General features: G+C 33.3%; 1 long non-coding RNA gene across 9 annotated transcripts in view; it reads right to left on the minus strand.

The window, feature by feature from the left end:
- The window catches only part of LOC112675908 (uncharacterized), a 36,535-nt gene extending 32,530 nt beyond the window's left edge, over positions 1-4,005 (minus strand). For all 9 annotated transcript variants that reach the window (XR_003146152.2, XR_003146148.2, XR_003146147.2 and 6 more), the window contains exons 1-2: positions 3,811-4,005; positions 2,987-3,213 (exon numbers count right to left, since the gene is read on the minus strand). This is a non-coding gene — a long non-coding RNA (uncharacterized LOC112675908). The remainder of the gene's footprint in view (positions 1-2,986; positions 3,214-3,810) is intronic.
- Positions 4,006-9,614: the final 5,609 nt, after the last annotated feature.

A 9,614-nucleotide genomic window follows, 5' to 3' on the forward strand; every position in this document is an offset into this window, starting at 1 on the left:
TTGTATGTTATCAAAGCAAGAGAAATATTGGAGAATTTGGAAGCCTTTGTCATATCCCAGTCTCACTTTGACTAGCTAGATGTCCTTGTGCAAGTCATTTGCCTTTTCTGGGTTTGTTTATTCTTTATTAGGTTGGATCAGATGATCCTAATATTTTGCAGCTCTAACTCAATGACTATGATGCTGTGAAAAACAGTCTACAGATCTTCTAATGGAGCATTATGCCTGGCTGAATAATTTATAAAATCTTGAAAAAAATTATCTCAATGATTTGCATAAGTCATATTTTATAATTTTGAATGAGTGATAGGTCTATCAATTTTATTAACTAACACAAGTAAACAGAAAAAAGGTGACTGAAGAAGATACCTAGTAACATTCTAAGACAATATTTTTGTTCAACCCAATTGTGCCCAACTGGGTTATGTTTCTCTTTAGGAAACTGATGTGGTATGTATCCCAGGATTGTGCTTCCATATGTAAAAGAAGCAGTTTTCTGAGTCAAGTGAAGGTTTGAAAGAAAGGTAGAAAAATCAGTTATTTAGAGAAAGACACGAGTATAAGGGATATTCCTCAGCCTCTGTGAGCTCTTCCCAATTTGAGGAATATAAATCCAGGTTGGTTTGATGTTCTCAATACCAAGAAAATGTTTCTTGTATGTTTTTATTTATTGTATGTTAAAACCCATTGGGAGCTGGGTGTTGGTAAATAACATGGTAATAACATGGGTCAGATCCTCAGATCATTCATAATCTAGTCAAGATAAAATACAGAAGCAACCAAGATAGTACACATACAAATTACAAATACTTCAAGTTTTAAAACTAAAGTCAGCATCATAAAATAACATTGAAAAGCAAGAAAAAGAACAATCACTGACAATGAAATGCCTTTCTTTTCTTACTGAAATGATTGGGTCTAGTTTTGGATTTCAGAGTTAGAATTTTCTGAATGGAAGATCAAGAACTCCAAAAGAGAAATTAGTGCAGTAGAATGAGAAAAGCAGTGTCCAAGAAATAAGAGATCTGGCTGTTAATTCTGACTCTAACACTGACTGAGCAGCCTTGAGAAAGCCTGTCCCTTTTGGCCTCAGTTTCCTCATTTGTAAACTGGGCTCAACCAATGTTGCTTTGTCTTCAGAATTTATGGACCTCTGCAAACATTTCTATAGAGCCCAGTGGCCCATGATCTCCAGTTTGAAGAATACTACTTGAAACTTGATTTCTTGGCATACATGGTTATAAAATGCGGGCCCAAAAGCAGGTGCTAAGATTCTGGGACTGCTCTCCATTATACGTTAGTCATCCAACTGACTCAAAATTTGATTATCTTGGTTAGTCCATTGAACACAAAGTACTTACTTTGGGCTAGAATTGTTCTAGGCATTTGGGATTTATCTAAGAACATCATAGACAAGATCCCTGCCTGAACAGAGCTTATATTCTAGGAAAGACTAACAGATTATGAACAACAGAAATAACAAATATGGAATTAATTTTGAAGAAAAAAATAAAACATTTTTATAGGGAATTCAAGGGCTTCTGCAAAGATATCCATGGATTGTGGTTGGAGAAACATCTGAGCCCAGGAGCCCTTGAGGACTGTGGTTCAATGACTCGTGGTCACCCCTTTCAGAATGAGCAGTAAGCTGAGAGCTTTCCCACAAGGCATCCTAACTGAGCACAAATAATTTTAACAAAAATCTCTTCAGATTCTAGAAGCACCAAGAGATTTTTCTTGCTATAGCTTTAGTTTGTGCCTCGCCCTGTTCTGAACAACATGGAGGTGTTAGGCACAGAGCCAAACCTTCATTGCAGGGCTCCAACAGAGCACAACTCTGGAGAAAAATCATTAAATTAGGCAAAGATCCAATAAACTTAAATTTTCTGTTTTTGATTGCTTGCTGTGAGGAACACTATGACATGATTTAAAATGATGATTTAATGTAGCAAGAAGAGAGGGACTCTAAAAACCAAGTAGTGCAGTCATACAGTTCTAATAAAATTTGTCTATTATGTGCAAATTGATTGCTGGTGCCTAGATTTACATGATGTTTATGATATCAGAATATCTGACAAAAATTGATGTCAATATTTATGCCTCCATAAATTACTCACACAGCACTATTATGATGGTTTCTAATTAAAGTGGAACCAAGCTAATTGACCTTTAAATCCAAAGGACTTTGTAACCCAAAACTCATTCACATAGGGATGGCAGGATGCACTAGCATGGGCAAAAACAGAGCCTTTTGGGTGGTACAATATTTTATTTATTTATTTTTTATTTTTTGGTACAATATTTTAGTATGAAAAATAATTATAAATTCTACAAGAACTAGTTCCACTACAAGATGGATTTTAGATTTGATTCATCCTGCATTAAGCTGTTACTGGGTAGTTTCATGACAAACCATGTCTGTGGCTTTATACCTAGGGTATTCGAAAGATTTTTTTTTTCAGCCAGAAATACCTGCTGTTTGCTTTCAAATGTGTCAAATGAGACAACTGATCAAATCAAAGACCCTCCCTTTTTGTTTTATTTTAAACATTTTATTTTGTAATAACTTAGTATTTGTAGAAAAGTTATAGTCTAAATTTATACTCCTTGAGGTCAGGCATTATTTTATTCATTGTTTAAATAGTCTCCTTTAACACTCAACACAGGTCCTGACAAAAAGCAGGAGTGCAACAGGATATGATTTGTTTTTTAGGAAGAAGGCAAAAAGAATGGAAACAAGCACAGCTCCTGTATTTTATAACGTAAAATATTCCATTGTTATTCCTGACAAAGCTTGGCCCTTGGCTTTCTTTCTCCTCTTGTTAATAGATAGCCAATTATGTTTTCACTAATTAATTATTTAAATAAATTCAAATATTATTCTTTGAATACATGTTATAGAAGCACAAAAATAAAAAAAATAATTTGGGTAATTTAAGTAATCAAAGGGGAAAAAAATCTGGTTGTTAGTCTAGGGTCTGAATACCTGGATTCTTATTTTATTTCTGATAAAAACTTGCTCTGTGTCCTTGAGCAGCTAACTCTTGTTGAGCATCTTGCTTCCTCAACTGTAAAATGAGGAAGGTGAAATCTGTTTTTTCAGGTCCTTTGCAGCTTCAAAATGCTATTGCTCCGGATACAAGTCAGAGAGTGTGTGCGTTTCCACTGGACTGCACTTTCTTTTCCTCTCTCTGCTATCATTTCACACTGCAACTGTGAAAAGACAGAATGAGATGCAGTTATACTACTGTGTAGTTTGATTAATGTATTCAACTAAAGATTGTTGAATATTCAGAGTTCATCAGTCATGGTTTTGAAACTTGTGAGCATTTTCAGTGTTCAATTGTAAATCCTTCTTGTCTTTGTACTGAAAAGATTTCTATCTGCATTCTTTTTGGTTTTGTTATAAAAACTCATTACTTTTTTATTACAGACTTGGTGGAGCCTTCTCTGTTGAATTGAATCACATGATTCACTATTAGCTGGACATTTAATACTATATTGTCTCTATATTGTTCAGTATTCTTCTTGGTTCTTTTATTTGCACTTTGGAAATGTCTCAGAAGAAGAAATTGAAAGATGTTATTTCTTTGAAATAGTTCACCACTGTCCCAGGAAGGCAGTATTTAAAGATAATTATTTAAACAAAATTCACTGTTTCCTCTTATTCTTATTAATCTAAACTCCCTACAATAATGAATAGAGGGAATGAGTAATGAAGTGATCCAGAAAATATATGTATATATGTTTTTTTTTTCTTCACAAAAATAGTTGGAAGACTCACTTCCAAAATAGCTTTACTTAACTTACATGTCTTGTGTGTCAGTGCTCCTTGACCACTCTTTCCATATGGTATCTCTTCCAGGTTTTCCACGTGGCTTAGGCTTCTTACAGTATAATACTTTCAGGGTAATTGGACTTTTTACATGGCAGTTTATTTCCCTCAGAGTGATAATTCAGGACACCCAGGGAGGAATAGCAAGGCTTCTTATGACTTAGCCTCAGTAGGCTTAGAATGCTACTTGCATCCCACTCTATTAGCCAATCAAATCACTCAGGCTGGTTAAAGAAGGGAGGAATAGATTCTATCCTTCAGTGAGGGAATGACCTGGACAGACAGGGAGGAATTGATGGTGGCCATCTTAGACAAAAGCATATATATATATATTTGAAAAACTCATAAAGATAATATGATTCAACTTCCTTTTTCTGTTGTTCTCTGTCTATTGAAAACCTTGGCTGAGCATGACCAACCTTAATAGCAACATTAAATAGGCCCATCATTCAGAATAACATGTTGCCTTCTTTACAGAAATCTACATACATTCGCTAAAACTACCAGAAAGGTGAGCTTGAAAATCTCTTAACTTTTGAAGTTTTCTCCCTTGCAGCAAAATCCACTTGGTCAAAAGGGTGAGCCAATGTAGATACTAGAAAACATTCAGGTTCTTTACACTGACCTTAACCGTGTTATCAAGAAGTTCTCCATCTCCAAGATTCAGAAGATTTCATTCATTTACTGCCTAAGACCATTTTCTTGAGATCTCATCTTTTGTATACTTCACAAATATCCCCCAAGCTCCTCCCACACTGTAGCTACTTAGGATAATGATAGTTCACTTCATTTGTATATGGCTTTCTCATTAGAATATAATTAACATGAAAAACACCCATACCAAATGAAATTAGGAATATGTCCTTTTGTGGTTCAGTCTTGGCTCAAACTTATGCTCCATTGAACTTTTTGGTTCTCACATTATAAGAATTTAAACAATCAGGGCACCTGGGTGCTCAGTGGTTGAACGTCTCTGCCTTTGGCTCAGATTGTGATCCCAGGATCCTGGGATTGAGTCCTGCATCTGGATCCTCACAGGGACCCTGCTTCTCCCTCTGCCTATGTCTTTGCCTCTCTGTATGTGTGTCTTTCATGAATAAATAAATAAAATATTAAAAAAGAATTTCAACAATCTGTTATTTTCTCCTTTTTATTTTGTCCATTTTTTCCCCACCTCAAGGACTTGATTCTTATAAAATGTCATAGGCTAGAGTCTTATTATGTATGTCCCTGATGAAACGTCAGTTCATTTGAGAAGACTTTCCTGACCATCTTGTCAAATGTTGCATGCCTACCAGTTCTCTCTGTAGTAAACTTACTTCTTTCTTACCACTTAACTCTATCTGAAATTACTTTTTGTATTGGTTTACTTGTTTATTGTTTCTAATTTCCATTGTTTTATGTCCAGCTCAAGTAACTGGTACCAAATATCTGGGTAGGTGCTTAGTGACCATCTGTTATATAAATTAAATAACCACATAAATAACTGAAAATATATTTGCCATTAATTAATTGATTGGCACTATAGTGACAAGGTTAATATATATTTTATATTCAAAATAACACAAACATCATTCATTTCTTTAGTGGGGAAGAAAACTTTCTGTTGAATTAAAATAATCAAACTGCATATTTACAACTACAGTACTTGGTACAGTTGTAGGAGGATAAGCAAGCAAGAACTGAAACATTTAATAGCACTTTGAGATGATAACGTATCACGTTGAATAGATATTCTCAAATACTATTGGTGAGAATGTAAATTAGGGAAAGCACTTTACTATATATATCAGGAACATTAAAAAGAGTCCTGCGGGGGGGTGGGGGGGGAAGAGTCCTGCGTTTTACCCAAGAATTCTATTTCTGAGACTTCATCATAAGGAAAAATATGAAACAGAGAAAATAGTACATATGGGGATATTCATTAAGATATTGGATACATAAAACTCTGTGTAACAATTGTGGAAAGATTCAGTAAGATGTAACATACCTACATAATGAGAAATTACCTTATCTATAAAAATTACACTAAGAATGAATTAACATTGAAAACTAATTAAGTTTTTAAGTACAAAAAGGCTGAGTACAAAATTAATGTATTATTTCATTTCAACTATGCCCCAAAATAAGTGTAGAGAAAAATTTGGATTTAAATATTTTGAGAATGAAAAAAATCTTTATTCTTCTTTGTATTTTAGTGTATTTTCCAAATCTCTTACAATGAGCATTCATTCTTTTTTTTTGAGCATTCAATAATTTCATAAGCAGAAAAACTGTCTAAAGTAAAAAAGATTTACAGTAGATCAGTGCGATATTATTAAACAGAACTCTTTTAAGCTTGTTGGATAACTTCATTGTCAAAAAGATCTAAATTCTAATTCAGACTGTAAGACACAGAAATTGAATAAGGGGAAACAACAAAATGCTAACTAGTGGTTGGTGTTTGAAGATGATTTGTTCTTGTTTTTTGGTGTGTGTGTGTTCAAAACAATTAATAATCTTTTATTTCATTTAAATATTTCTTAGAGAGTTGAAGTCTCTTTTCATTCTTATTTCAGTAGATAATAGGTTGAACATAGGAAATTGCCAATATTTTACCTTTTCTGATCTACAAAAAATAGCATTTTCATACATTTGACTTAATACTCTCTGCATCAAATATTGACCTAATAGCAATGCTTACTGATTTTTATAATGCCATGTACTGGTACTTTTGTTTTGTTTTGTTTTGAGTAGTGTTGATGCACATCTTTAAATAAATGGTTGTTCACATCCAGTCTGATTTGGCAGAAACAATAAGTTTTCATGCCAATTTAGAGAGAGGAGAGGGGTTTAAGAAGACAAAAGGATTGAGAAAGACATTTTGCAATATATCAAATATGAGTAATGATATCTCAGTCTGTACTTTAAAAAGCACTGGTGCTAATCTTTCAATAACACTTTGTGTCTCACAAAGCATATTCTCATTAATTATTTGATTTAATCCTCAAAACCTAAGAGGGAGATAATTTTATTCCCATTTTACTGTTTCTGAGTAATTGTGATTTACAAGGTTAGGCAGCTAAAAAGTGCAAGAGCTAAAATTTGAATCCAGATTAGCAATCTACATGGCAGGAAAAACAACTAATTTTTGCATGGAAAGAAATCTTAATTCTTTAGAAAGAAATTATAGTCAATAATTAAAGTTTAAAAATCTAGTCATTTCTAAAGATAATTGTCTATTTGCCTTATATTTCTCTTAAATTATATTCTTCATAATTATTTCTTTAGTTTTCTAAATTAATGTTTAAAATATTCTGTGATTATAAATTTCACATATATATGTATATCTTTAAATTTCACATATACATATATACATGTATATCTTCGAATTAACTAACAAAAATTTTTAGGATCGGTGTTTCTGGCAAATGTAGGAATTGATTTGAAATGAAACTGTACTTGGAAAATCTATATAGTAGTCTGTGAAGTATGGATTTTTGAAATGACTATTTCCAAATTCATATTAATATTTGAGAGAAGATGAAGAGAATCTTTTTTTCTTAGAAGTCCTTAGAAGAGATCCACCTTGAGAATTATTTCCTCTTTTTGAATCTAGCAAATAATGTGGTTGGAAATAAAAAGCAATTCAGGGTAATAGAGAAGATATTATGTAGCTTTTGTAGGCAAAATAACCCTGGGAGTCATACTGAGTAATTTGCTTCTTGCCTAGAGAAAGAGGCATTTGTAAACAGTATGAAGAACAGAGCCTAATTCCAATGGGCCTTTTCTGTTTGTCCTGTCAATGGAGCCCTCCTCTTCATCTGATAAAACACTGCATTTTTCCTGGTTAGATATTTAAGAAAAATCTCACTAATTCTGCCCACTTCACATTTATGGAATGAATGCTTGCCAGTTTCCTATTTTGGGGGGGCCATGTAAATCACAAAATAAATAATGGCAACCCTCTCTTTATAATGCAATGAACTGGGCTACAGATAAGAGGGATCAAAATTACTTACATTGGACTTTCCTGTGTACAATTTCATTAAGGATCACATGCCCTTAAAAAAATGTAGAAAAAAAAAAAGATCACCCTCATCTCTTGGTCTCATAAATGTGTTTACTGAAGGAAAATTTTATATAGGGAAATAATTTGCACCTCTCTCCACCAAAAAGCCTGACTTTCTTTCTTTGTAGCAAACCAATATTCTATTTCAAAATTATCTACATGTGTCACTGAGTGCTTCTCCTAAAACTATTGGGGAAAATGCCCTTTATAAATCAGCATTTAAAGGAAATGCATGAGACTATTTCTGAGTCAACAGTAAACGCATACATTATTCACTTACAATTGTAATTTTAAGTGATCTGCTTAACCTTTGAAATTTTGAAAGCTCCAATTCTTGTTCCATATGCTAGTTTTTATGTATATTCATTTCCATGTGGAAAATCTCTGTCATTGTGAATGTTCTGTTTAAAAACAGACGCTTAACAGTGTCCTGGTTTCATGTGTGGCTAAAGCAAACTCAATCTGTGAGCTGGAATGCATTGGACATTGTTTCCAGTAGGTCAATAAAATGACGGATGGATTCGAGCCAAGTTGTAGCAGAGGACACACATCCTCTGTTGAAATAGCTTAAAAGACAAATTAATATTGAAGTGTGGAATACTGAATTGGACTGTCTTTCAGTGCACAGAAATAGACTAAAGTAGATTACCAAAATGAGGCATGTGCACTTCAGGCAACTAAGACAGAGTTGCTATGCAAACATGAGGTGGTAGATGAAGATTAGAATGTGATATCCCGAAAATGGTAACACTTTAGCCTCCATAATATGTAGTAGGAGATCACAGAAACACCTTGACTCTTAGGACATTTTTAATACCTTGAAATTAAGGAATGTCTATATTTACAACTGCTAACTAAAATCATAGTTCTCACTTTTATCACACTGTAAGAGTATATATTAAAGAATCAACCTCACTTAATACTTTATTAATACAGGACAGAAAAAAAAACACAACAAAATAACACAAAACTTTAAATGTTGCATCGAAATCTGTGATACCCATTGCCCACAAAAAGAGTTAAAATTCCCTTCATAATCTAGCACCTAAATTATATCATGATTGGGCTTGTATTTTATATCCTATAAAGACATCTATAATGCCTTTTATAGACCCACTACTGGGAGAAAATTACATCTTTGTTTTCATTAACTTTTAAATGAAATTTAGCATTTCCATTGATAATGATGAAGGAAACAAACCACAGTAGTGTAGGAGTACTGTGACATCATCACTAATAGAAATAACAGATATTTTCATATCACATTATGCTTATTGCAGGTCTCCTGAAATACATTGCTTACAGCTCATCGTGACTTTGAAATTAACACAACATAAAGTATATTTCTGAATATTTTTTATAACTGTATTTCACTATATTTGGTTTCCTTTGTAATTCATATTAAAAAATTTGTAGAGGTAGTCCACAGGCATCACCAGACTGCCAAAGAGGCCTATGGCAAAAGGAAGATTAATAATCTTTAGAAAAACTGACTTTAATGATATCTCTCAATTTTTGAGCAATTTTAACTCTATGCCTTGGCCTAGAAGGCTGCTGCCCTCATGCCCCATCCTCAGCTTTCAAGTACAGTTCAGATGTTAGCACATCCATTAGATTATGCCTACTAAGAATCAGTTGATCTTCCTTTATATCCCCTCAAAATTGCTTTTCTATTAGAACTTATGCTGCTTATATTCCAATTAGTTGCTTCCTTTTGTGTTTCTGCTT

This window comes from Canis lupus, chromosome 30 (genome assembly GCF_003254725.2).
Source record: "Canis lupus dingo isolate Sandy chromosome 30, ASM325472v2, whole genome shotgun sequence".
Taxonomy (NCBI): Eukaryota; Metazoa; Chordata; class Mammalia; order Carnivora; family Canidae; genus Canis; species Canis lupus.